Consider the following 26,808-nt stretch of genomic DNA (forward strand, 5'->3'; position numbering starts at 1 on the left):
CTTTAGCAGGAGGATGAGAGAAGGGGGGGGGTCTGTGTTGTAATGAGCTGAAATGGCTGAGGCATGGATTTTTATGGAAGAAAGACAGGCCCTTGTGAAGCATCTCAGTTAAGTATTGCAAAATCTGAGGTAAACTGGGCACTGCTGTGCTCATCCCTTGAGAAAGATTCTAGGCACAGAATCTTTTCCATTTGTCAGCATAAGATTTTCTAGTACTAGGTCTTCTCGCCTCCAAAATGACATCCATCACAGGTTTGCTGAGGGATGCTAAGGGGGAATTTAAATGGATTAGCCAAGCTGCAAGATTCAAAGTTTAGAGCAGAGGGTGCAGAATTTGGTTCTCCTGCTGAGACAGTAAGGAAGGTGTCGGAGGCAGGTGCCATGGAGGAATGTGTGACACTGCGCATGAGTGGGTACCAGAGTTGGCGAGGCCAGTCTGCAGCAATCAAAATAATGTTTGGTTTGTCCTGTTTGGAGAGCAGAGGCAGATGGGGAAAGGCATAGACTGATAGGTTTTTCATCTGAAAGACAGAGCATCCCCTTTTCCAGGCTTTGTGAGGTGTTCTTGTGCAAAATTTGACCAACTGGTAGTTCCGGGGTGAGGCAAAAAGATCTGTGTCTGGGCTCCGCCATTTGCATGTTAACATGTTGAAAATCCGTGGTTCCAGTTTCCATTCGTGTGGGTCCATGAGATTTCTGCTTAGTTCATCTGCCAGAATATTCAGCTTTCCTGGCAGGAATTGAGCTTTTAGTTGTACTTGGTAGCTCAAGGCTGTGTTCCACGATGCCATGGCTAGTCTGCAGAGGAGGTAGGAATGTGTACCCCCCCCCCGCTTGTTTATGTACCACATAACCATGGTATTGTCAGTCTTCACCATTAGTTGTCCGGGTTAAAATGTAGCCCTTGAAGGCTGTTAGTGCATTCTGTACAGCTAGCATTTCCTTTTGATCAAATATGAAGGTGCATTTGATTTGGGCTCCATTTGCCCTGAATACACTTCCCTGCCAGATGAACCCCCCCCCCATGCTTAGTCTGATGCATCTGTAGTTAGGGTTTGGGTGGCAGGGGGTGGTGTGAATGGCAGTCCCTTGTTTTGATGGCAGGCCTCTGCCCACCATAGGAACTCTAGGTGCAGGCAAGGTATGATAGGAATCATTGCTTCCAGGCTGTGACAATGTTGACCCCATAAACCTAAGTACCACTGAAGTTTCCTCATATGCAGTCTTGCATATGGAATTAGAATAATGCAGGAGGCCATGAACCCCAAGGCTTGCAGTATTTGTCTTGCAGATAGCAAGGTGTTTGTGGCCACTTGAAGTAAGTCACCAATTGAATTTGCTTTTCTGGCGTAAGGAAAGCCATCTGGGCAGTTGTATTCAAGCTTGCACCCAGGAATGTAATTTTTTGAGAGGGTACCAGTTGTGATTTATTTTAGTTAATCAAATACCCTAGACAAGTTAAAACCCTTTTTACAAACGCCAGATGTTTTAGAAGAATGGCCTGGTTTTCTGCCTGAATTAGACAATCGTCCAGGTATGGATGTATTTGAATATTTGCCTGCAAAACGCAGTTACTGGAGCCAGGCACAGTACCCTGGGCGCAGTAGGCAAGCCAAAGGGCAGTGCAGAGAACTGATCATTCAAGTAGCCTGCTTCGAAGCATGGGTATCTTCTGTAAGATTCCCTGATTGGGATATGCAGGTAAGCCTCTTAAGTCTGGACTTGCCAACCAGGCATCCTTGCCTAACATAGGAAGTAACTGGTGAAGAGTCAGCATCTTGAATTTTGGAATGTCCAGAAAGGTGTTTAGAGTAGACAGGTCCAGAATTGGACGCCATGGTTTGTCTTTTTTAGGTACCAGGAAAAGCTTGGAATAGAAACCTTGTCCCTTTTCCTCTTCTAAACATGGGGGCTATTCAACTAGTACTAGGAGGGAAAGTATTGTTTCTGAGCCTCTGCCCACTGATTTGGGGGCAGGTCTGGCCACCCATTTGGAGTTGGCAACATGTGGAAATGAAATCTGTATCCCTGGGACACTATTTAAAACCAATTTGTCCTGGGTTATAAGTTGCCAGTTTTTTGCATGAAGAGACAGTCCCCCCCCCCCCAAAGGGGCGGCTAAGAGGCAAGTGCTTGGCAATTTTAAAAGAAAGTAATTGAGACCGTTTACATAGGGTGGAGTCTTGTTATTTCCAGATTTGGAAGTGGAAGCACTGCATTGCTTAGTTCTGAAAGCCCCTTGGGACTGAAACCTGGTGCTTTTGGAATGCCTGGGTTTGGCTTGAGTGGCTCAAGAAGGAGCTGGAAAGGACCAGTTCTTAGTAGGCCAGTGCCTACTATATCTAGGAGGTTGTACTTGTAAAAATATGTTCACAGTCTGCACAGATTTAGCTTTATCTTCCATCTTTTTTAGAACTTCTTAAGCTTTACTGCCAAACAGGCGGTCCCGCTGCAAAGGAGCATCCAACAGTTTTGCTTTAATATGATCAGGCAGAGATTGCTCCTTAAGCCAAGCATGCCTTCTAAGCACGGACCTAGTAACAGCAGCCCTGCAAGGGACCTCTAAATAAATAAAAAACACATTACAATGTATGTTTTCCAACTTGCAGCAGCAAAAGAACATAGTGGAATCTAGGATATCCAAAAACAAAGTCCAGCAAACAAAAAGATGCCCAATGCGGAGAGTAAGAACACTTTTAATTCCAAAAAACAGATAAAAACAAATAAAAACAACAGGTAAGCGCTTTCACGATTGCTCACTTCTTCAGACCTTAAACAGTATGAAAAAACAGGCCTTTAAATACAAAAAAACTTCCAGTTAATTAAAACCAATTAAAACTGTTGGGTGTTAACACTTATCAGTGAACTAAGCCTCTCTTCTTTAGGAGAGGCTTTAACGCAACAGCACTATTCAAACCAGGTGGCATATATGCTTTAAAGTTGACAATCCATTCAGCAAATTCAGTCTCATTACTCAAATCCCCTTCCCTTAAACTTTCATTTAATTTCTGTAGTACCAAGAACTTAAAGCTGTGACTCATACCGGCTTCAGATACAGGTTTTGTTAATGCATTTGTTAATTTATTATTTTGTGTAACACTCTGATGCTGCAGAATCCTGTCCTTAAACATACGATTTGTCTTTCCTATGTAATATGAATCACATACATTACACTTAGCCATATAGACCAAATTTTTTGTACAACAATCTGCATAAAAGGACATATGCATAGGTTCCATACTTAAAGGATGCATAATCAAGTGTGTAGACCATATATAAACTGCATGCCTTGCAAGACCGGCATGCATGAGTGCCCTTACGCTGGGAGGTGAGGTGCCTTTGGTTTAGTGTGTGTATAGCAGTGTCGCTGTTTTAAGTTCTTGGTATTTTTAAAACAAAACTTAGGAAATTGTTCTATAATGTTCACAGAGGGATCAGTCAACAAGACAGACCAATTTTTCTTTAGGACTTCACACACTTTATTAACCTCTGCTGAATAGGTCAAACAGACCCCATTTGCACCCTTGTTGTTGTTGTTAGCGTCTGTGTCCCTCACTATATTTGAGGAGCTATCAGAGAAGTAAGGTTTTACTTTGTCACTGAATTTGCTGAGTTAAAATGGATTGTCAACTTTAAAGCATATATGCCACCTGGTTTGAATAGTGCTGTTGCTTTAAAGCCTCTCCTAAAGAAGAGAGGCTTAGTTCACTGATAAGTGTTAACACCCAACAGTTTTAATTGGTTTTAGTTAACTGGAAGTTTTTGTATTTAAAGGCCTGTTTTTTTATATACTGTTTAAGGTCTGAAGAAGCGAATAATCGTGAAAGCGCTTACCTGTTTTTTTTTTTCCTGTTTTTTGGAATTAAAAAAAAAAAAAAAGTGTTCTTACTCTCAGCATTGGGCATATTTATGTTTTCCAACTTGTTCAGCTGAATGCAATAAATCCTGTAAATCTTTACTTTCCACACAGTCAGAAATTATCATCATTTTCTGTTTAAGCAGTCCCGTGATATGTTGTTGATATTTTAGCATATGGAATTGACAGTTTAAAGCCCCGATTGCCAAGGTTGCAAAAGTATAAACCTTTTTACCCCATCTATCCAGCGCCCTGGAGTCTCTATCAGAAGGGGTAGGATTTTTAGCAGTAGAATCCTTTATGCCCTTGGGCCTCCCGAGAAATGGTTCTGGGGTCTGCAACAGGATTTTTGAAAAATAATTTGTGGGACTCAGGAACCCTGCAGTACCCATCTGGTTTACTAGGGGCCGGAAGCAAGGAATCAGGGGCCATACTGGATTCCGAAAACACATCAACAATGTCTAGTACAGGAGGTAGAGCCAGAGGCCTATGCTGAGGAAGAAGAAATCCCTAAGCCTCTTTTTGGATTCAGAGAAATCCTGACTTTCCCAGTGGAAATATCCCTTAAGGTATGTAAAGTTTCCCCAAAAGAAAAATCCTCAGGGGGAGGAGCAGAGGGAATGGAATCCTCTGCATCAGAGTCCTCATAAGAAGGTATGGACAAATCCAGGTCATTAGAAGAGTCAGAAGAAACAGAGTCTTGTTCAGAAGATTTAGTCAAGTTCAGCCCTAGGCCTCTTAGAAGGGGGGGGTGGTTGACTACCCCTGATTAGAGTAAATAAATCTTCAACCATTTTGAGAATTTGTTTTTTAGGCATAGGGGCCTGAACATGTGGCCTGGGCTTCGTTTTTTATTAGACATAGATCGAGGTTTAGGGCTTAGTATTGAAGGTGGAGTCAGTTTAATATGAAAGTCTGTAGCCCTGAATACACCCTCAGAAGCCGGTGCCTGTACAGCAGCTCCAGACCCATCCAGGGTAGAGACATCCGCAGGTTCCATAGGTGAAGCTTCTCGCAGCATACCAGACTCCGAATGGATCTCAGTAGAGGCCTGCGAATCAGACGTAGCAGGTATCACACGCTGCGAAAGCACCTCACCGAGTACCGGCGAACTGGTTTAGGAGAAGCGTCGTCAGCAGTTTTGGACCTCAACAGCCTGTCTCTTGTCTTTTATCTTTGCGGTTTTTTTTGGTATTCCAGTAGTCAGATGGCTAACTGACGTCAATTCTGGATAATTAAACCAAGAACCGAAATATTTAGAAGCAAAAATGTTCCAACGGATAGCGCGCTGATTAAATAAAGCACAAAACCGACAGCAAGGTACGTCATGGTCAGTGCCTAGGCAAGGAATACAGTACAAATGAAAATCCTTATGAGGTATTTGCTTCCCACAAGTAATATAATTATTAACTTTGACTGACATCGATAAGGAGCAAGAAAAAGTTTCCCCAACGGGGTACTTAGCTTTTAGTTGAAGATTTTGGTTCTAAAACTAGAAAACGAAAATTTCAGTAGTTGGCCGACCGGCACTTGCCAACTGCTTCTGCTTAGGGGCAGTGCATTGCAAGACAGACTGATGTAATGGCATCGGCTGCAAGTTTTATACCCCTGACTACCTGTAAGAAGGGACAACAACAGACGCAGGACCCAAGACTTTGTTAATCAGGCCGACTGAGGGCAACCTGCCAGCAGATTACCCAAATGTAATGACTGCAACAGTGAAACACGGAGGAGAAGGAGAAATACCCTGTCGGGTATTACAGCTTGCAAGTTACAAGGAATCAAAATAAGCAGACCCAACAGATTACATTTGTATAATAGTTTTACGTGAAGTACTCAAAAGGCATTTTAGCAGCAGAAGTTAAAGTAAGCCAATAGGAAACAATAACAATGTCTCTAAAAAGTGCCAAAACTTCTTTGGCTTAAATCACTATCACTCTTAATAAACATTAAAAGAACGGAAACTGTGCCCAAACCACTATCATCCCATACAACTGTATGTGCCCTGGGGGGGGGGGGGGGGGGTAACTAGGAAAAAGTGTTGCCATGATTTTTCTCTACCAAACCACTTTGAAGTAACCCAAATTATACAATCTAAATATCCACAAATATGCAGAAATGTTTGTACCGATATTAAATGCATAGTGTATAACTCAACAGCTTATAAATTTCCGAATGCAATGAAGAGAGACAACAAACAGGTGTTGGTTCAAATTATGCTTCAGCTGTAACAAGACCTTACATAACTCAAAAATATACAGACAAGCTAAATTTAATCACAAAATACCCAAGATACTATACTACTGCACAAAAAAAAAAAAAAAAAAAAAAAACAAACAGAACAAAATAAAACTTTACAGTTAAACAATTAAGGGACCGTGACTGCAAAGCAACACACTTCTCAAACTGCAACAGTACAGGTTTAGGTGCGGATCAGAATGTGTGTGCTAGCATACAGATGACAAGACAAACGTTAGAAATACAGGAGTTACTTTGACACAGGGATTAGCAGTGCTGCCTCACAATGCTCGATTCATGCACGGGGCACCACGTGTGCCAAACTTGCATGGACATGTCTTCCTCATGTCAGTGTGTTTTTTCTTATGCACTCCAGTTTCCTGTCACATTCCAAAGGTACTTTCAATGTGACCTAGCAATCCTCCACATAAACTGCCCACAAATGTGATAAAGGAATAAATGAGTTTATCTTATTAGAGACTCGCCTCACTGCCCTGTGCAGGCTACACTCCCAAGAGCCCTAAATTGGATTACGATGTCAAACTGAGAATGAAGGACTGTTACAAACATGTCGCAACTTATACTATCTTAAACAAATGCAAATGCTTATTAGTAGCAAGAAATTGCTCATTCAATTCACAAGTTCTGAGTGTATAGGACTGCAGGACATGGAATGAACTATGTCAACACTTCATCCCAGTTTTCACAAGCAGGGTCCACAGCAGTTACTTGTTACACAGCCTGTAGTTTAGACCCAAAGATAATTAAATCATTCCCAGCATGGGTAGCTGCTCCCTTCTTATGTGTAGCGAATGCTTCACTCTTTTCAAGGCTAGAATTGCGACTTCAGCCATGGGTGTACTTATTTCAACTCAAAACATGGAAATCTGTTCTAGTACATGCCAAAGATAATTTATTAAACACCACAATACCACTTTATGCACATAGGGAGGGAGCTCTTGCATCACCTTCCCCAGCATGAAGGTTTTAGGGGTGTGCTCAACATGGCACTACAGATGCATAAAAACTCCTGTCACACTGCAGAGAAATGTTGGAAGGAGTGAGGCAAAACGAATACACAGAGCAGCAAAACCTAGGTGGGAGACTGATTAAGATCAAGATGCAGTACCACTGACCAAATGCTTGCAGTGATAGTTGAGAAGAAGCTGAAGAGGAGGCAAGACAAACTGGACATTCCTAAACTTAGAAAAAACATACAAGGTCCCAAGAAACCAGAAGTGGGAAGTCATGCAATGATTCAAAGTCCCAAAAACACTGGTACAATTAATGCAGGCTCTGAAGAGGGACCAGTGACAAGATTAAGGAGTGTGTTCAGACTCTACCAAGAATTTCCATTAAGAATGGGTGTGCATCAGGGCTCAGATCAAAGTCCTCTACTGTTCATAGTGGTGAAGGGGTGCAAGGAACACCAACAAAAACTGCCATATTGAGATGATGTGGCACTACAAGAAGACTTAACAGAAACTTAAAACAACAGACTGGAAGTGATGAAATAGAGCACAAGAAAGACAGCGGTCATAGAGCAAGAGGAAACGAAGCTTAAAAAGAAGACAAAAGGAAAAGAGCTGAATATGTTAACAGCTTCATGTATGATAGATGTAGTTGAGAAGGGAAACCTGAACGAGGTGGTCAAAATTAACAAGAGGCCCAGCAGCCAAATGGCTAGTGTTGGGTTAATGGCTGACAGAAGAATGCCAACTTTTTATGGAGGAGTTAATTATGCCAAGATTAGAGGAAAATGGGAACTTCCAAGATGGCTGCACACCAATCAACCATTTAGATTTTTTTCCCAGAGAGTTGAAATTGAAAAACAAGAGACAGTGGAAGTGTCAACCTGAGTAAAATTAGTTAATGGCCATTAAGTACAATGCCTGGACGACAAAGAAATTTAGGATAACCTGAAATAAAAAATCAGCCAGAAAAGGGAACAGTAAACACTGGTTGTGAAGAATCCTGCAGCTGTTCAGCAAAAATAGTTCAGACTTCAGCTCTGGTAGAAGACATGGCTTCCACTAAATTTAAAGGAAAAAAAAAATAAATGAAATGTATTCAGAGGTGATTGAAATAATAAATTAAATATTGAAAGTGTTAACTCAAACAACAAAAAGGAAGCAGTTGTATCTATCTTTTCAGATAAACCTGCAAGACTACTAAAGAAAAGTTGTTTCACAAAAATGGAAGATTTAGAAGACAAAGCACACAGAAAAAAAATGGGACTTTAAGGGAAACTGGAATATACAGACTATTAATTTTATAAAAGCACATGCAAGCAACTGGACTGGTATTCTACAGCAATATCTGTTAACTGAAAAGACACATCAAGTGTATGCCCAAACCTGGTCACAAGAAAGCAGCCAAGACCTGTATTACTAACGATGCAATCAAACCAGCAGAAAAAAAAACTGATCCTGCCAAACGTCTAAGAAAGGAAAGTATTAAAAATTGGATACAGAAGAATGGTTGCAGAAAATTATTCACTGTACACCAGGCAGACGTGGAGCAAATGTATCCAAGCAATCAAGGGGTGATGAGAGCAAGTGCAAGATTTAAGCAGCTGTATCCAGCCGTCTTTAATATCCCCACCCCTAGGAGGATTATCATCATCTTTTGATGCAGAACAGGGTACAGGTGGAAAAAAAAAATTTCTCCAACAAAAAGTGAACGAGCAAAGAAAAGTCTCCGTCAACAATAAAGCTCATCAGACTTTAACAATGAAACCTTTCTCTGGAAAATGCTTGGACAGACAGGACTTGACTGCAAGAATCACGAGTACCTTGTACTTGAATCAAAGTCTGGTGATAGGAGAGGGAGATAAACAGGAAGAGCAACAACACTGAAATTACTGAATAAATGGGAGACCATCAAGTATCAGTCACATTTGTAAAATATAGCTTTGAAAAAAAAAAAAAAAAAAAAAATCTGGACTTTTTTTTTTATTTTATTAAACTTGTGGGTGGACTGTAAAGCATATACCCCCACTTTACATCACTAATGTTTCTAAAGGCACAAAAGGGGAAACTAGCTGCAAGTAAATTTTTTTGTTCTTATCAGTATTTATATTGTGAAATATTTCATACAAACTGTACGTTATACATAGTAAAACAGTTTTGTGTAGAATATATTTATGGATATTTTAAATGTGGGGGTGCCTTTTCAGCGACTGATGTGTGCTTAAGATATTAAAGCAAGAATGTTTTTTTTTTGCAAGAATACAGTCTTAACAGTATTACAAAACACTGGACAAAAAAGTTTAATGTTAATATACTGCAAGAGGTAGGGTGTAAAAGTGAACCAATTATATGAAGACTCAAAATTCTCTTATTTTTACAAGGGTGAATGCCAAGATTAATGCTCCTGGCTTAACTATAAGTGTTTTGTAAGCAAGCAGGCTTGAAAATGAGACAAAACAATGAAAGCCATGAAAAATGCCAAGTTTCTTCCATCTGCAAAGACGACGTCTTTTTTTCCATTACAGGTTCATATGTAGGTACTAAGCTGTGCCTTGTGGAAGGTTGGGTGCCGGGCTGGCAACAACACCACCATAAAACTTCACTGCCAATCATGAGCGGACAGGTGACAGGCCGCTGTGGCAACCCCTAACTGGGAAAAGGCCGAAAGAAGGAGGATGATGATGTAGGTACTAGGCTATCTGCCCAAAGGCATTTATAAGCCTAGCCGGAAAGTGTTGGCTTTCAAGCCCCCTTAGATTAGTTCCTTAGTTCCTTGTGCCTCTGTCCAGCAGAGCCACTGAAGTGATCCTGGGGTAAACTTTGTTTCCCATCCACTCGTCAAGGTTTCTCTTGAAGAGGGTTAGCGAGGAGCTCTGCCTAACGTGGATTGGAATCTTGTTCCAGAGCATGGGAAGTCTCTGGGACAGGAATCTATCCCTCCAGCACACCTTATTTATTGTTGCGGTGAGATTTAGATCCCTGGAGCATGTGGCTCGAGGGGATATGATTTTCTTTAGGTGGAGCATGTCCATCAATTCTGGGTTGGGCATGGCCTTGTACGTCAGGCAGAGATCACCTCTGAGTAGGCGGTACACAACAGAGTACAGCTGAGTTTCTTCACTCAAGCTGCATAGGGCATCTCCTTGACGCCAGTGATCCTCTTGGTGAGGTACTTCTGTGGTCTTTCCAGTTGTTGCAGGTGTCTTGTAAGGTACATCCCAAATGGGGCATTGTACTCTATGATGCGTCTGATGAGTGATGCATAGAGGGGCCCAATTACCTCTTTTGATCTGGATGCAAACCCTTTTGTAATTAGGTGGGCCACATAGGATTTTCTAACCACTTTGGCAATGTGATTATCAAAGGAGAGGTTACTATCTACTTGGGTCCCCAGATCCCTTATTACAACGTCCGTATTTAGGGGGCTACCATCTATGTGGTAGTTTGCGGGTAGTTAGTTTTTTCCAAAGGGGATGACTATGGACTTTTTGGCATTTAACTTGAGGCCATGGTTTTGACACCAGGTATCTGTCTGAGTGAGACTCTTTTGGAGGATGTCTGTCTCAGCCGGGGAGTCAATTATAACCCCTAGGTTTGCAGTAGTCTGCGAACTGGTCAGCCATAGTCTTCCTGTGCTTGCCTGTACCTCTGAGAGGTATATGCCGAACAGGAGGAGTCCTAGGACTGAGCCCTGGGGAACGCCACTTGCAACCGGTTTAGAGTCAGACCTAGCTCCCGCAACTCTTACCATGTGGGTTCTGTCCGTGAGCCAGTTGGCAACCCATCATGACGTAGGGGTTTATGTTCAGGCTGGTGAGCTTGTCCATAATACCAGAGTGGGGAATGGTGTCAAAAGGCCTTTGCAAGGTCTAGGTAGGCTGTGTGGACCACCTTTCCCTCGTCTATAGCCTTGGTAACTGTCTGAAAGAAGTCCACCAGGTTTAGGAGGCATGATCTGCCCTTAAAGCCTATCTGGGTAGGGTCCAGTATTTGGAGGAGGCTCCCAATGTCTCTGTTAATGAGATCCATGATTAAGAGCTCCATAGCTTTGCAGACCAAGCTAGTCAGGCTTATAGGGTGATAGTTCCCAGGGTCTGTTGTGGCTCCACCTTTGTGGAGCGGAATAACCGTTGCTGTGCGCCACTCTGTGGGCACGTAGCTTGTGGAGAGGCTGAGTTTAAACAGTGTGTTTTAGGTGAGGAGTTAGCTCATCTTTGAGCTTGTGTAGGATGCAGCCTGGGACACAGTCCGGTCTCATTAATGCTGTGTTTTTGGCTTTGGAGAGGGCTGTTTTAACCTGAGTGTCTGTGATTTCAAGAGCACTACATTCTTCTGGCATGGATATGGGCCCTTTTGGGGGTGAGGGGGGGGGATGACGTTTGCACTGAACCAGTCTGCCAGGATGTTGGCTATATCAGTTGGTTCAGTGTATTTTGTGCCATTCTGCATTAACTGAGCAGATCTGAGAACTGCCACTTGGAATGCCTAAAGAATGCCTTGTGGTTATCTTTGGAGTCCATGGCAATTTTTCTTTCGAAGCTAGCCTTGGAGTATTTTATGAGGGAACATAGTTTCTTGCTGATAATGATCAGGGAGGTCTTCCCTTCTTGGGATTTTACTCTTTTCTGTACTAGTTTCCTCCTTCTATTGTGTAGCTTGTTTATGGCAGGGGTCCACCAGACTGGTTTCCTTTTCTTGGAGGAGCGAGTCTTGGTTTTGTTTGGGATAGCATAATCCATGCATTCTTGTAGGTGCCCATAGAGTGTATTAGTAAAGGATTTTGCAGCTTGGACAGCATTATCCTTTAGCATGGGGGCTTTGAAACTTCCCAACTCAGTCTTAAGTAACGTGAAGTTTGCTTTTGAAATGTTTTTCACGGTGATTTCTTTGACTGGGGGTAGTGGCGGAATGTGGATATCCAGAGTGATTAGTTTATGGTCAGATCTAACCAGCGAGCGGTTGACCTCAGATGTGGAACACCGGTCCCCCTCTGATAGAGTGCTGACCAGCTGATCCAGGGCATATGAGTTTATAAATTTTAGGAAATGTTGGACAAGGGAGTTTGTACTGGAGTAGTTCTTCCAGTTAATGTTTGGGTAATTCAAATCACCCAATATCAGGGTGTTTGGTAGGACCTTTATGTTTCCCAGCGTTTCCAGGAATGCAGAGTGTGGGTCCTGGGACATGGTGGGTGATCTGCAGCAAGCTAGAATTTGAACAGCAGTTTTTCCCGTTGTTAATTGCACGTGGATGATCTCTGAAGCATCGTACTGTGCCACTAACCTGGAGGTGCAGATAGCCTTGATGAATATGGATACTCCCCTGCCTTTTGTATTTCGGTCCGGGTTCAGTGGGAGTCAAAGTCTGCAAATGATGGCAGTAGTACATTCTGTTCCAAGTGAAATTTACTAAGATTCATTGCCGGCTACTTTTGCATGAAGACATCTGTCAACAGGTGCAAGGAATTAATCTTGAGAATTTTGTGCATTCTTCACAAAGGGAAAAGCAAAATTTAAAAAAGGTACAACGGCAAGCAGTTCAGTGAAAAATAAAGACTGAAATTATGGGAAGTGAGTAAGAGATAGTAGCCTATCTAGCAGCCTGAATACTTTTAAGCATTAAAACATATTCAATTTAGTACTGTTTAAATATAGGCATTGCAGTTTTTAAGCATACAAACTGTTTTCATTTCTGGGACTGGGACAGGAACAGGGATAAAAGAACAGACAGCAATCAGTGTAAGTGGGAACACAGGCTATAACATGCAGTTAAGCACAGGTTACCACAATTTTATGTTAGGTAATAACTGCTGGTACATCTGTCGATTTGGGGCAATTGTTCATATCTGAAGAATTAAACTTATTTTTTTGAAAATGTACATAGCTGTGTTCTTATTTTAAATTAATAGGGGATGGGGGTGTTCTGAAAATGTATTTGTGAGAATTTTCTTTAAAAATATCTCAGAAATGTGACAGGTTCAAATAGAGATAAAGAAAATGTACAAAAAAGAGTAGCATGACAAATATTACTGTGTGTATATGACATGAAAGTTTCAAAACAATGTGAAGGACAATCGGCGAGAACAATACCTTTCTATCATAATGGCTATGCTATCAGTACTATCTAGGAATGTAAATGGCCTTACAGGTATACACAAAAAAGGAAAGAGCACTGAATTATAAGAAATGAAGACTGCAAATAGCAATGTTGCAGGAGACACATTTGGGAATAAATGAGCATGTCAATTTGATTGTAAGATGGATATTCAGTAGAATAATAAGAACAATGAAAATGGAAGTTGTTATACTATTTGCTAAAAGGGCTCCAACAGTGACAAGAGAGGGGTCCAATAAAAACTGCTATTAAGAAATTTAAGAAAATTACCCTGCCTACAGCGGAGAATATTACTTCTAGGTAGGGACTGGGACTTTGTTTGAAATAGGGAGGAAGTATCAGGAGACCTCAATAGGAGAGATTCCTGAAAAGATTTATGAAAATATTTAGTATGAACATGTCAATTCAAATAAAGGAACTCAAACACAATTTACAAATTATTCCCTCAAGGTACAATAACTGGGCTAGACTTGACAAATTATTTCACAAAACATGTCAAATTAACTGAACGTTTAGACGTGCATCCAGTAACTATTTCAGAACAAGATATAAATGCAGGGCAATGAAGTAAAAATGAGTATGTCTCTTCTCCACCTGTTAAAAATGTAAGTAATGGGTAGTGAAAATTAGAGAGTTAGTAGGGAATATAGAAATATCTACACAAGTTATAGCTGGTAAGGAGAATAAAATGGAGTTTAAACTGGTAAAAATAAAAGATATGGTCAAGAAGAAATGGGAATTACTTGAGGAGCTGACAAAGGTTAATATATTGCAAGGATTCTCACAGAACCGGAGGAGAGAGGCAAATGCAGAGTGCTAGAGAGACAATAAGGGAGTATCTAGAATACTAATCATGAGTTTAGAAAGACTGCCATTAAGCAACTACTTTCTGATCGACTCCAGAGCACAAGACCTTTTATCAAAATAACTTAAGCTACATGAAGTACAAACAGTTGTTGACAAACTCAGGCAGCCTACAACAAAAAAATAAATAAAATAACCAAAGATTCCATAGAGGTATTAAAAGATAAATCGGAATTTTTTTTTTTTAGAAAAAGTAGGGAACTGTTGCAATAACAAGCACAAATGTCAAGGTTAGAGGTAGATGAGGCTCAACAACTAACAGTCAAGATAAAAAGAGACCAGATAAAAATGGTGAAGTATTAAAATGTAAGCACAGCAATGTAAAACAAGAAGAAAGCCTGGACAAAACTATGACAAACCATATTGTTAGGTTTTTGAGAGGAGACGGGCTGTAAAATTACACACAGCATAATACAAGTTAAATTAATATGCTTTTTCCTATTTTTGCATAGTGGAATGACTGGATTAAATCCCTTGGCTTGATCTAACAAGTTGTAAGTGGAAGTAAACAGAAACACTGAATGGAATTTAAAGCTTCCTTTAGCAAATAAATTGTTCACAGTGCAACATTAGAAGCCTGTAACTAAAAGCAAATGTGTAGTTCTCATGTTTCTAAGGAGACAATCTGATAAACCAGGCAATAAAACAGAGAATATTTTTTTAAACAGCTAAAAGATAATGTTTTCTGAAAGTACTGTTTGGTTTCTACATCTGGGGGAGGAGTAAAAGGCAAGACAAAAACAGATAGCACTTCGTTTACGTAGAAGCACAGGATGTGCATTGCACCTTAGCCTAGATACCCTTCATTATAGGTCAATTAAAGCCTGTACGTGTAGTTGTCAGTCTGAAACAACTGTTCCTATCTGGATGGTTACACTTTATTTGAAGATGTACATAGTTGTGTGTTTACATTAAGGTTAAAAAATTATAAAGTGCATTTTTTTCTTTTGTTTGAGGGTTTTCTTTAAAACAAAAAGTATTGCAAGATGTGACAAATTCAAATGGATATGATAACAACTGTATAAAAGATCAACCTGCCAACAATAGTCTTGTATATAATACAAACACTTAAACATTTTTAAAAAATATATATAAGAAGTGGGAATAAGTTCTTACCATATTGGCAACACTTTCCATATTATCTTTCAATGTGAGAGGTCTACATATATGAAAGTAGTAAGTGCAAATATCTTTGTTACAGGAGATATACATACAGAGTTGAGCATGTGAATTTGATAAAGAAAGGATTTCAGGATGGTTATTCAGTGGAATATCTGGAACAAAGAAAAGGGGGGAGTACTTATACTCAATGGCAGAGGTGCTCCAACAGTGATAAATGGAGGGGGGGGGGAGAGATAATGGTAGACTTGGAATATTAAGGAGCTTCTAGCAAGGGAGGAGGATTGCACCGACATGTATTTATATTCCACCTAAAACTGCGACAATGGAATTTAAGAAAATTCAGGGATAAATAATCAGCTTTCAGCAGGGAATATTAATTTATAGACTGAGACTGGAATTTGATTTCCAACAATGAGGATATATCTTGGGGCCAAGAAGGGAAACTAACAAAAGAAAATGGATTTTAAGAAATTTATGAAAATATTTGGCATGGACAATGTGAATTCAGTAGCTCTGAGAGAACTGATATTACGCCCAGAGATACAACAACTAGGCTAGGCAAAACTTATTGAATGTTTTTATATGCTTCCAATAACCATTTCATAACATGCGCCAATAATAACCAAAATAAAAATGAAACACTGGCACTTACCATTTGTTAGAGAGAGGAATTTAAGGAACGGAATGCGGAAATTATTCACGAGTTAATAGGAAAGATAGAAATTTCTTCAGGAAAATATAACCGAGTAGGATAACATGAAAACGGAGTTGAAAAAAACAGGGCAGAAATAAAAGAAAAACAGAGTTAAGAAGCAACAAGAATTAGAGGGACTGAAAAAAGGTCAAAAGTATCTCCACACAAAAAGAGGAGACAACAGAACAGTGCTAAAGAGAAAATACAGGACTACCTGGATAATATGTACACATTTAGAATGATTGCTCTTAACTCACTATTTTTTGACAATTCCAGAGCGCACAAAATTTTAGGACAACAGATCAGGCAAAAGAAAATAGAAAAGGTTAATGCCAAGCTTAGTGAGCCTATAGAGAGAGGAAAATAACTAGAGATCCTGTAGAGGTATTAGATATACTTGGAAATTTTATGAAAGCCTGTATACAGCAGATTAATGTGGAGGGGATGTCAAAGACGGCTGCACATTCAATAAAAGCTTAAATTTCAACTCTCCAAAGTGTGAAAACAGAAAGACAGAGGACAGTAAATGGTCTGCTTTACCCTATGGTGAATTTTTACGTTTGTATAGACTATGTAATAATGATTTAGATTTTCTGAAGAGAATCTCCAAGGACAGTTATACGGTTTGTACTACAGACTATGATAAAAATATGGTTGAAAAATCCTTGAGCAAAATAGATGGGTTATATCAACACCTGGAAGAGAGGGTTTATTACAACCTTTTCCCGGTGGAAAGGATGAAGTGTCCCCATCAGATTGCAATTGGGATCGGAAAAGAAGATGCTTTGTAACTACATATAGTGTGTTTAGCGAACAGCTGTTCACCCTAGTCAGACATCATTGTTTTTTTTTGTTAAAACTGAAAGATTTCACTGTCTTGCACGGTTTCCCTCAAGTTCATATAAAATGTAGGAGAAATAAAATACATACGTTAGTTGGAAGTTGAAATTTACTATGCACTAATTCAATTATTAGAGGACTACCCTTGTTGATACTTTCCCTTGTGGCAACTGTTATAGCTATTAAGTTTGTTGTGAATTCCTTCTATAACATTAATGGGAAAGAAAACCTAATAGAAGACATAGTTGTAATATGGACGGCATTATATATGCAATGAAATGCCCATGTAACCTCTTATGTCGGGAACAGCAAGACAGCTTTTAAGTTCAGATTGCAGGAGCATGTTAGGGATATGAAAAAAAATTAATACAGAGCCCCACTGCACTCCACTTTAAATTGTATCATAACAGTGACCCGGGTGGTTTACAGTGTACTATTTCAGAAAATGTCATTTTTAAGTATGAAGAAAATGCAGGTATTAAACTTCTATATAAAGAATTTATTTTTATTTTGAAATATGGCACTTTTGGCATGAATGTAGAATGTAACTGGAGATTTTTAATTTAACTGCTTAATTTGTTCAGGTGTATTTATTAGCTTATTTACATTAGTATGTGTGAGAGACTTTGCTTTTACTTCTTTACTCCTTTGCAAGCTTTATACAGCCGCGGTGGTACTGCGGTAGCGTTGTTACCTCACAGCAAGAGGTTCTCCCATTCAATTCTCGGCTTGGGAGTGCCTTCTGTGTGGAGTCTGCATGTCCTCCCCGCGGTTGGGTAGCGTTCGAAAGACATGCATGCGTAAAAGGGTGTGCCTTCATTGAAGGTTGGGTGTCGAGCTGGAATCTACTGGCAATCATTAGCGGACCAGAGTTCCGCTGTGGCAACCCCTTACCGGGAAAAAGCTGAAAGACAAACAACTCCTTGCATGCTTTATAGCAGAGGAGCGAGAGGTCTTGTATTACTATAATAAAGTTTTATTCCGTACTTGCAATTTACGGACTTTTTCCGTTATTTGCTAGAGACAGGAAACTCATTTTTAAATTTCAGTAACTGGCTAACAAGTACACTGCCTGGATGCCAGCAAAATAGAAATTCAGAGAACTTGAAAGAAAATCAAATCACAAAAGGAGGGGAAAAAAATATCACAGACTGGGAAGAATTCTGCAGCTGTTCAGCAAAAAGTAGTGCCAGCTCCAGCTCTGGTGCAACACGACATTCCGGTGACCTAGAGGAAAAAGTGAAATATACTCGTACCCGATTAAAATAAAATGAAACACTTAAGGTATACATCAACTCAAATAAAAGGCTGGAAAAATGGAAGCTTTAAGCAAATATTCAGATGAAGTGATAAAACTGCAAAAATCAGAGGTCAAAATGAAGAAATGGCTGGCTGAATACGAGACTGCTCAAGAAGACAAGTTTCAAAAAATAATAAAATTATAGGACAGAGCGTATAGGGAAACAGTGAGATTTTCTGCTGTACTAGAGAAGCTGGAAGGAACTTTATTAGTTCTATCAAAGCAAAAATAACCAACTGGACTAGTAATCCACAGCAGTTGTTGTTAATTTAGAGGGCACATTGTCTGCATGCTCCAGACTTGGCCATAACAAAGCAACCCAGACCTTGAATAGTAAAGATGCAATCCTAATAGCAGGAGGAGATGATTTTCGCAAAACTGTGCTGGAAGGACAAAAATACTAAAAAGTGGGAGGCAGAGTGTTTGTGAAAAATGATTACTTGCTATACACCAGGCAGAAAAGGAGTAAATTATACTGAGAAACAGGCTTGAAATTCAAGCTGCTGTACTCAGCTATTTTTTCCTGAAAACTCTTTCCCGCAAGGACAAAATTCATTTTTTTTGATGCAGAACATGCTAAGGAAGAAATAAAGTGTATCCAGCAAAAGTGAGTTATGAAACAAAAGGAGATTCTGCTTCTTGATCTTCTGGTAATAAAGACCACACTGAGGTGGTACCAGTGAAACCTTTTCCACGGTTTCAATGGAAAATGTTGGAGAAGGGAGGGAGCATAAGAGATGACTAACAAAATCGCGAGTACATTGGAAATGAAACAGAAACAATTTGGGAAATTAAGATAAAACAGTAACAATGTGGGATTACAATGCAAAAATTATATTTGTGAAATATGACAGAAAAAGAAAATCTAAAACTATTGGACCTTTTCAGAATGTGTTGGACTTATGGGACTCTAAAGTATATGCCTTACTTCATGTCATTAATGTTTGGAAAGATGCTTTGCTAATGTAGTCCATCACCAGCATGAACAGCAATGGGCTCAGAACTGAACACTGGGGCAAACCCACTCCCACTGTAGAACTCTTCTTTGAAACCAAACACTGTACATACTTGAGACACTGAACGAGTTAGTGCAGGCTATATACAAGGGCCCAATGTTTCTGGGACTTAAAACCATAGTAGTACTGCCCAGTCATTTGGGATACGCCTTTCTCTACACATGGTTATTAATACCATCAGGAGCCATTTCTCCCCTCTCTCACCTAGCATCTTGATCTTATCTGCTGTGACCTCATCTGAGCCAGGTGCTTTCATTGACAACCTGCTTTAGTGCTGTTCTTACTTCTTCTGTAGTAGGCTCCTCTTTTGCTCTTGTGGGGTTTTCTTCATTCAGAAGCTGCTAGAAGTACTCCTTCCATCTGCCCCTGATGTCCTGGACTGGTGAGAAGGTTGTTGCTGGTATCCCTTATGAAGGTTATCTAAAATTACCTTCTTTATCGGTCTCTGCCTTGCAACCTGATAGTTTCTTTGTGCCAACCACAGAGTCACTTACCAAACCTGTTATATTGCCTCTGATGCCTTGTGCTATTATAACTCTTTTCTTAACCTGCTAGCCAACCATTATTCCTTTCTAGCCTGGACCAACTTTTCCATCTCCCACTTTTTCCTGCACTCCTTTCTTTTAATGACTTCCTGGACTTCTACACTCCACCAACAGCTTTAATTATGTAGCTCATTTCCACACCGGACTCAAACGCATCTCTGTTTTGTAGTCCGCAAACATGCTATTTTGAGGCACTGCCATTCTTCAACTCCAAAAATGTATTCTTCTTCCTAAAGTTCTAAAGCCCTAAGTACTTCCTTTAACTGTTTTGCTTTCTTTCCAGTCAACTGCCAGGTCTTCAGCCTGGTGTCTGAGCCTTCTATGACCACTGCATGCAAGTGAATGGGACAACCAGTGGTTTATGCTGTGGGCTGACTGTTTCACTGGGGATGACTTTGCAATCACAGATTCAATCTGAATGTCCTTGTCTTAGTAAGAGACACTCTACCAGACTTGCACGTTACTCGCTCTCTTTCAGAGCCATGTGTTTCACAACCCTTCAAGATAAATAGTTTAGAAAATGGGTGATGCTGACACCCTCTCTTTTTTTGTTACTTAAAAAAGTCTTTCTATAATCTTAATCATGTTTAAATGCCAACTGCACTTATCTTGCTCCACCACCACTTTAAACAATATACATTAGGAGCAAATGATCTCCATACCCAAAATCACTTGCAGAAAAAACAGCATATCCTGAACGTGTTTGTATAATTTTTCCTCCCCACACAAAATTAGCTGCATAACCCAGTACAATATGGTGCTGGTACACAACTCTATTCACAGACCGGTTACCTTTCATCCTGCTGCCCCTCCCCCAAAATGTATACCAAACTTTGTATTAAAGTAATGCAGCACTTAAACAGAAATACAATCTCCATGTTCAAAAAGTCCTTCATATATTCCATACTTTTTATTTCTTAGGAACTAGAAGATCCTGTACATATTCTAGCCATGGTTACTTATAGCATGCAGCTACAGGTTGTGTGGAAGTAACATAACCATGAGTTATATACCAAGCAGTTCTACTTCCAAGATAAAATCAGAGTCAAGCAAGCACATTGTATGTAACCAATTCATTTTACTACACTTAAAGAGGATTTAATTTTTGGAAACTGGTTTAGACTTGCAGTGAGTCACTAGATTTGGGTTATGTTCAAAACGTTAGGGCTAGATGGAGGATTTTACAATTCATATATCTAAATGGCACTGATAACGTACAGTCAACAGGAAAACATAATGTGCACATTCCAGCAGAAAGGACATGTAAAATGTTACATTTGAATGCTTTAAGGTACATAACTCTTGCACATTCCAGGAAAATATGAGCATCATGTGTTCATATTTTAAGTTGCCGTTGCCTTTTACAGTACAAACTATAAAAACACCAATACAATTGAGAGGAACCCTGCAACACCCTCCACCTCATGCACTCTTATCTAGCCTCACAATATATACAAAACCACTGAAACTGGAAAAATGGCAAAGAATTAAAAAAAAAAAAAAAAAAAAAAACCACTAACATCTAATCATTTGTTATCTTAAACACGGATACAAAACCAACTCTGATCATGCATTTGCATTAGTTTTAACTCTGAGAAAATGCACACATGCTTCCAGTGCAGTTATTAAATGCAGTTATTAAATAGAAGCATCTCTATATTAATCACTTATCATGCAACACCATTTTTATTTTTTTCATTTGGCATTTGTTTACCAGTAAAGTTCGACTGGGCATGAATCCCATTTATTTTCAATGGAGGCCCAGAGAGAAAATCTCCAACAGATATAATTCAATTAATAATCTTCACAATATTATCACATGAAGTGCAGTAACAAACAGTAGAATCAACATACAGAACAAAGTCAGATCAGATTAGAAATATTAAACACAAAATAATGAACACCTACTGAAGTACAATTGGTAGTAATAATTAATGGTAAACATATTAAGCATTTTAAATATGGGCAAAAAACTAAAAGAAAGGAAAGATTTGTAGTTGGGGAGATTTGCTAAAAAAAAAAAAAAAAAAAAAATGGGAAAAAGAAGAGCAAGGGGAAAGAAAAATGGAAAGGGAAGAGAAAGGAAGACAAAGGAGTAACAGATAGTGTCAGCCTGTTGTATAACATGTACAAAGCTAGGAGTTCATATGAAGTTACTAGGCTACTGGCCCTGAAACCCTTATAAGCCTATCCAAGAGTTTAGCCAAGTCAGCACCCAATACCCCACTCCAGCAGTGAAAGTGGTTGAATCCCATAGGTGTATTTCCTGTTTCCCATTCAGTTATCCAGGTTAAAAGGGATAATGAGGTACTCTGCTTGACGTGGAGAGGGAGTCTTTTCCACAAATGGGGGGAGTCTCTGGGATACAAATCTGTCCCGTCAACCAGTCCTATTGATGACACAGACCAGGATGAGATCACGCGTGCGAGTCACTCAGGTGGAGCTTGACTTACAGATATGCAGCAGTCCCATGAAGGTGGGGACTGAAATTGCTTTGTATTCCAGACAGAGGCCACCTCCGAGGAGTCTGTATGAAACTGAGTAGAAGGACAGGGCTGCCAGTATAGGATAGATGTTACAGGCCCTGGATTCTTCTGGTGAGGAACCTCTGTGGTCTCTCCAGCTGTTGCATGTGCTTTGCGATGTACATGGCGAAAGGGGCGCTGTACTCAATAATGGGCTTTATAAGGGAAGGATGCAGTGATATTATGACCTCCTTGTCCCTGAATGAGACACCCTTACTTATAAGGTGAGCCATGTAGAAAGCTTTCCATAGAATGGAAGCAACATGGTGGACAGCTATCAACCTGAAAGCCTAAATTCCCCACGACTGACTGCGTGTTTAGGATGTTATCAATATAATTTGTGGGGACGTCACTCTCCCCAAAGGGGATTTTTGGTATTCAGCTACTGGCCATGTTTCTGGAGATGTCCATATCACTAGGGGAATTTATGACAGTACCCAGCTTGCAATCATCTGCAAACTTGGGTCAGCCATAGCCCATTGGTTTTGGCCTGCACCTCAGAAAAGTATATCCCAAATAACAGAAGCCCCAAGACCGACCCATGGGATAAACCGCTCGTTACGGTCTACTACTTGAGGTGGCTTCCCCTGTTTTGACTAGGTGGGTTCTATCAGTGAGTCGGTTTGCTACCCATCTGGTAACATATGGATTTACGCCTAGTTGACAGAGTTTATTATGCCTGAGTGGGGAATAGTGTCAAAGGCTTTGGCCAGGTCAAGGTAGGCAGTGTGCACAGTATTCCCCTCATCTATGGCTTTGGTGACTGCCTCAAAGAAGTCAACCACATTTACCAGACATGACCTCTCCCCGATGAAGCCAAACTGTGTGGGATCAACTGTTTTGAGGTTGTCAATGTCCTTGTTAATTATGTCCATGATAATCCATTCCATAGCCTTGCAGATCAGGCTTGTTAGGCTGATGGGGCTGCAATTTCCCCGATAGGTGGGCACACCACCTTTGTGTAAAGGGATGATAATAGCTTTCCTCAGCTGCTGGGATAAAGCCGGTACTAAGGCTTTGGCTAAATGGGGCACCTAATGGTTCTGCAAGTCCCTGCCTGAGTTCATGTAGCATGCAGCTTGTGATGTTATCGGGTCCCATGGAGGCTGTTTATTTTTGCCTTTAAGACAGCAGTGATGACCTGTTGTCTAGAGATAAGGGGAGGGGCAGGTACTGGGGATGTCCTGATTTACTGATGGGGGAGGGGGACAGTGGGGTGAAGTTTTCACTTAATCCGTCAGCCAGCAAGTAGGCTACATCTACAGCATGTGTGTGTGTATGTGGTGCCCTTGAAACCAGTTCTGAGCACATCTGGGCATTTCCTATGAGACTGTGGACATATGTGAAGAAGGCCTTATAAAGACAAATCTCTTTAGAGATTGTATGAATAAGTGACTACATGGCATTGCCCTAATATCTGTAGGGATACTGTTCCAAACCTTGGCAACCAAGTAGAAACATAGGCAGTGACAAATAGATTTTTCCAGTTTATGGATTTCAAGGTGGTGTTTCTCAGATGAACGAAGAGGGTGATTAGGGCAGTAATGGTTAAGAATGGTGTTAGTCGCTGGGTGGAGTAGTGGTGGGAGTTGTATGACTTGACTGGTCTGGGCACAAACCTACCTAGTTTGTTATAGCAAACCAAGTTTTGCTCTTAGGGAGATCTGAATGCTGGTGAAAATAGGTGAGGCATAGACTAGTAAAGGAAAGAGGCAAGTACTGGCTACAGCAACTCTTGAGGAGGTGGTAAGGAACCTTTTTGATCTACAGAGCATTCCCAGTTTTTGGTGTGTGGTTTTTATGCATCTTTTATTTCAAAATCAAGAGCAAGCAAAACAAAATAAGCAAAGAGCTAGTCCAACATAAGATAACAGTTTAAACAAAATTACAGGCAAATAAGAAAATTAGTACACAGAGCTGGCACACTTGTAACTTTGAAGGAACCAAGAGCATCAAATAAAAATACAGACAGCTAGAAAGACTTCTCAGCACTCCGACTCAAAATAAAATCAAACAGCTAAGTAATGATAGGCCAGCAAGGCTAACTGCATCAACACATACCCTTTTAACTGAGCTGAAATCAACACACACACCATCTGAAAAATAAAACATGGAATACTGCCCCACACCATGAGCTTGACCAGCTTCACAGTTCCAAAGGTGCAGAGCAGAATTACAGGGGTGCTGCACTCACAGGTTTATACAATGCTACCAACTGCCAGGATCTTTATAAGTCTAACCCCGCAACCTAACCCAGTTTCGTCTCCAAGAACGATGGACACCTCTACAGTGGGGCTGGTTAGTTGGAAATAACTTACGGTCGACCTCTGTCCATCAGCAACACAGGGTGGGAGGGGTGCCAGACCAGGGTGTGAATATGCAATTTCCCATCCAATAATTAAGGTTTTGTTTGAATAAGGTCAGGGATGAAGTCACATGGATGGGAAGCTTATTCCATACCTCAGGAATCCTTTGGAACACAAACAGAACATACTGGAAAAAAGAGTTTTATTGCAAGACTGAGAAGTTAAAACCAAGTTCCCATTCTACTTACTTCGGTGTCAACCTAAAAGAATATTACCGCAAGTAAAAATTATGGGCATCGCATGCTCAGCCTTTCCCCAAATCTATAAATATTAGGTTAGACTGCCTCTGAAAACATTAGAAACTGATCAGAAAATATACTAAACTTGTCAAATTAAGCAATAAACCAATTAATTGCTCAACTTGCTGCAGTTTGGTAGTCTAAGAGCAGCAATACCACACATTTCATAGTGCTGTATTCAATCAAAGCACGTTCAAAATACATAGTCACTTACACCTACATAGTGTTGCAGTTGTGGCCAAGTGGTGGAATAGAAATCCATGTTGGGTCTCCTTACACAGGTCAGAATCTTACAGACTACGTGCTTTTGCTCACTAGATACTATTTATCAATGGGCAGCCTAAAAAACTCCTTAATAGAAATACTTTTAGTGCTATTGTTGCAGAAATTAAGACAATGAACAGATTCCAAGCTCTTATATAAAGTTTAATTTTTATCAGCCTTCATTTGCCTATTTTGTGACCTTGAGCTAGTCTCTACAAAACACTGTGTGCTAAGCTCATTAAAAAGGTATCCTGGACAGCATGCCTAGTAACTACTACCAATCTTTTCTGAACCCAAGCAGCCCAGCAACGTCTTGTATTACCTTCACTGAAAAGATACAAACTCAAACTATGAAAGAGCCAAGAAAGTAAGTCAGAGGTAATTTGGAAATTTTACATTCATAACTAGTATCTCAACTACACAAGATCTGAAGCAAACCCACATACAAAACAAAATAGATACGTCTGGTATCAAGTCTCTTAACATGCCGCTAAAACACATCAAAAAACGTAAATACTACAGCAAAAGCCGCAACATAGAATGGCCAATAGGAAAGATTCAGGAAAACAATAGAACAATCTTAGTTTTCAAACACAAGCACATACACTACCTAAACCGCAGAGAAAAATATTAGATTTGACACACTGTAGTGACCAAACAAAATATATCAAATCCACACACAGCAAGAAAATGCCATGCACTGTGGTAACTAATAAACAAAAATAATATGTATTCCCTGTTTCACTCAACGCCATCTGCTTTCTTCATTGTCCCGTAACAAACAACTAAAATTATAAAAAAATAAAAATCAAATATAATGGAAAGCAAACAACGGATTAGTCCAGAAAACTGGAGCCGCGCGCAAGATGCTGCAGCATACCTAATGTGAGGGAAAAAAATGGAGAAAGCATAAAAAGCTAAACAAAAAAAAAGTAGTTCTCCCTCTCTCAAATATTTTCACAAAACACTGTATGTTAAGCACCTTACATATATATTCAATGTAAAAATAATAACCGATACAACTAGAAACACATCTTAAGAAAACACACAGCACAATACTTACAGTAAACGAGTGCGTAACCTACTACAGCACAAACGTCACTTCCCCCATAACGAACAATTTCCTCCGTCTAGAAGTGTTGCAAAATACATCCACAGCTGTGGATCACCCCCTGCAGGAAAATATGCTGTATATCAAGTAATAACACAGTCAACTGCAATGGGCTTTTGTCGCTTGTCGCAGGATGTGTCCGAAGATATTTATTATAATTACATACGTGCCATATATGACGTGATTTTTATCGTGTGTTTATAGATTAATTTTTCACAAAAACGAAGTTTGTAATTTATACGGTCTGACTGCACAAATAACATATTATTAAACACGACTTTTTTCTGTGTAATGTGAAATAGGCACATTTGCAGCAAGTGGAAAAAAGACAAACCATAATAAAATGTCCTTTGTAGTTTCTTTGCAGTATACATTTTAAGTTTTAATTCACTTTAGCGTTATTATAAATGACTCAGTTCCTGCCTTCCCATAAATTTAACTCCTCCTCATTAATGCTATTATGCATGCAGGAAACAATCGGATGACATATGCACGGTTCTCAAGTAAGCAAGAAAGTCCAGAACGTTTAGAACTTTTGATAGGAAATATTTGCATTGGTATTTTTACACCCTAAGCAAACTTGGTAGAATTTTTCCTCAGCTAGATTGCAAATGTTGGGAGCGTGATGGGGAGAAAGAGGTAACTGGGTAAATAATTTTTAGGAAGTGTAATGAGTTGGCAAATGTAAACAAATCCTAGGGTAGATTAAAATGATATTGCAAAATATTTTGGAGATGTGTGGA

The 26,808-nt window shown here is 39.9% G+C and overlaps 1 protein-coding gene across 2 annotated transcripts in view; it reads right to left on the minus strand.

The window, feature by feature from the left end:
- LOC122809337 overlaps nt 1-26,101 on the minus strand; it is a 2,116,265-nt gene extending 2,090,164 nt beyond the window's left edge. Inside the window, exon 1 of one of the 2 annotated variants that reach the window (XM_044080743.1) lies at nt 26,018-26,098. The gene's annotated coding sequence lies outside the window, so the exon portion shown is untranslated. Of the gene's footprint in view, nt 1-26,017 lie in introns of both variants that reach the window. The other variant, XM_044080744.1, reaches the window with a different exon arrangement.
- Between the last annotated feature and the right edge of the window lie 707 nt (nt 26,102-26,808).

The sequence above is a fragment of the Protopterus annectens genome, chromosome 8.part0 (genome assembly GCF_019279795.1).
Source record: "Protopterus annectens isolate FY-2018-M chromosome 8.part0, PAN1.0, whole genome shotgun sequence".
Taxonomy (NCBI): Eukaryota; Metazoa; Chordata; order Ceratodontiformes; family Protopteridae; genus Protopterus; species Protopterus annectens.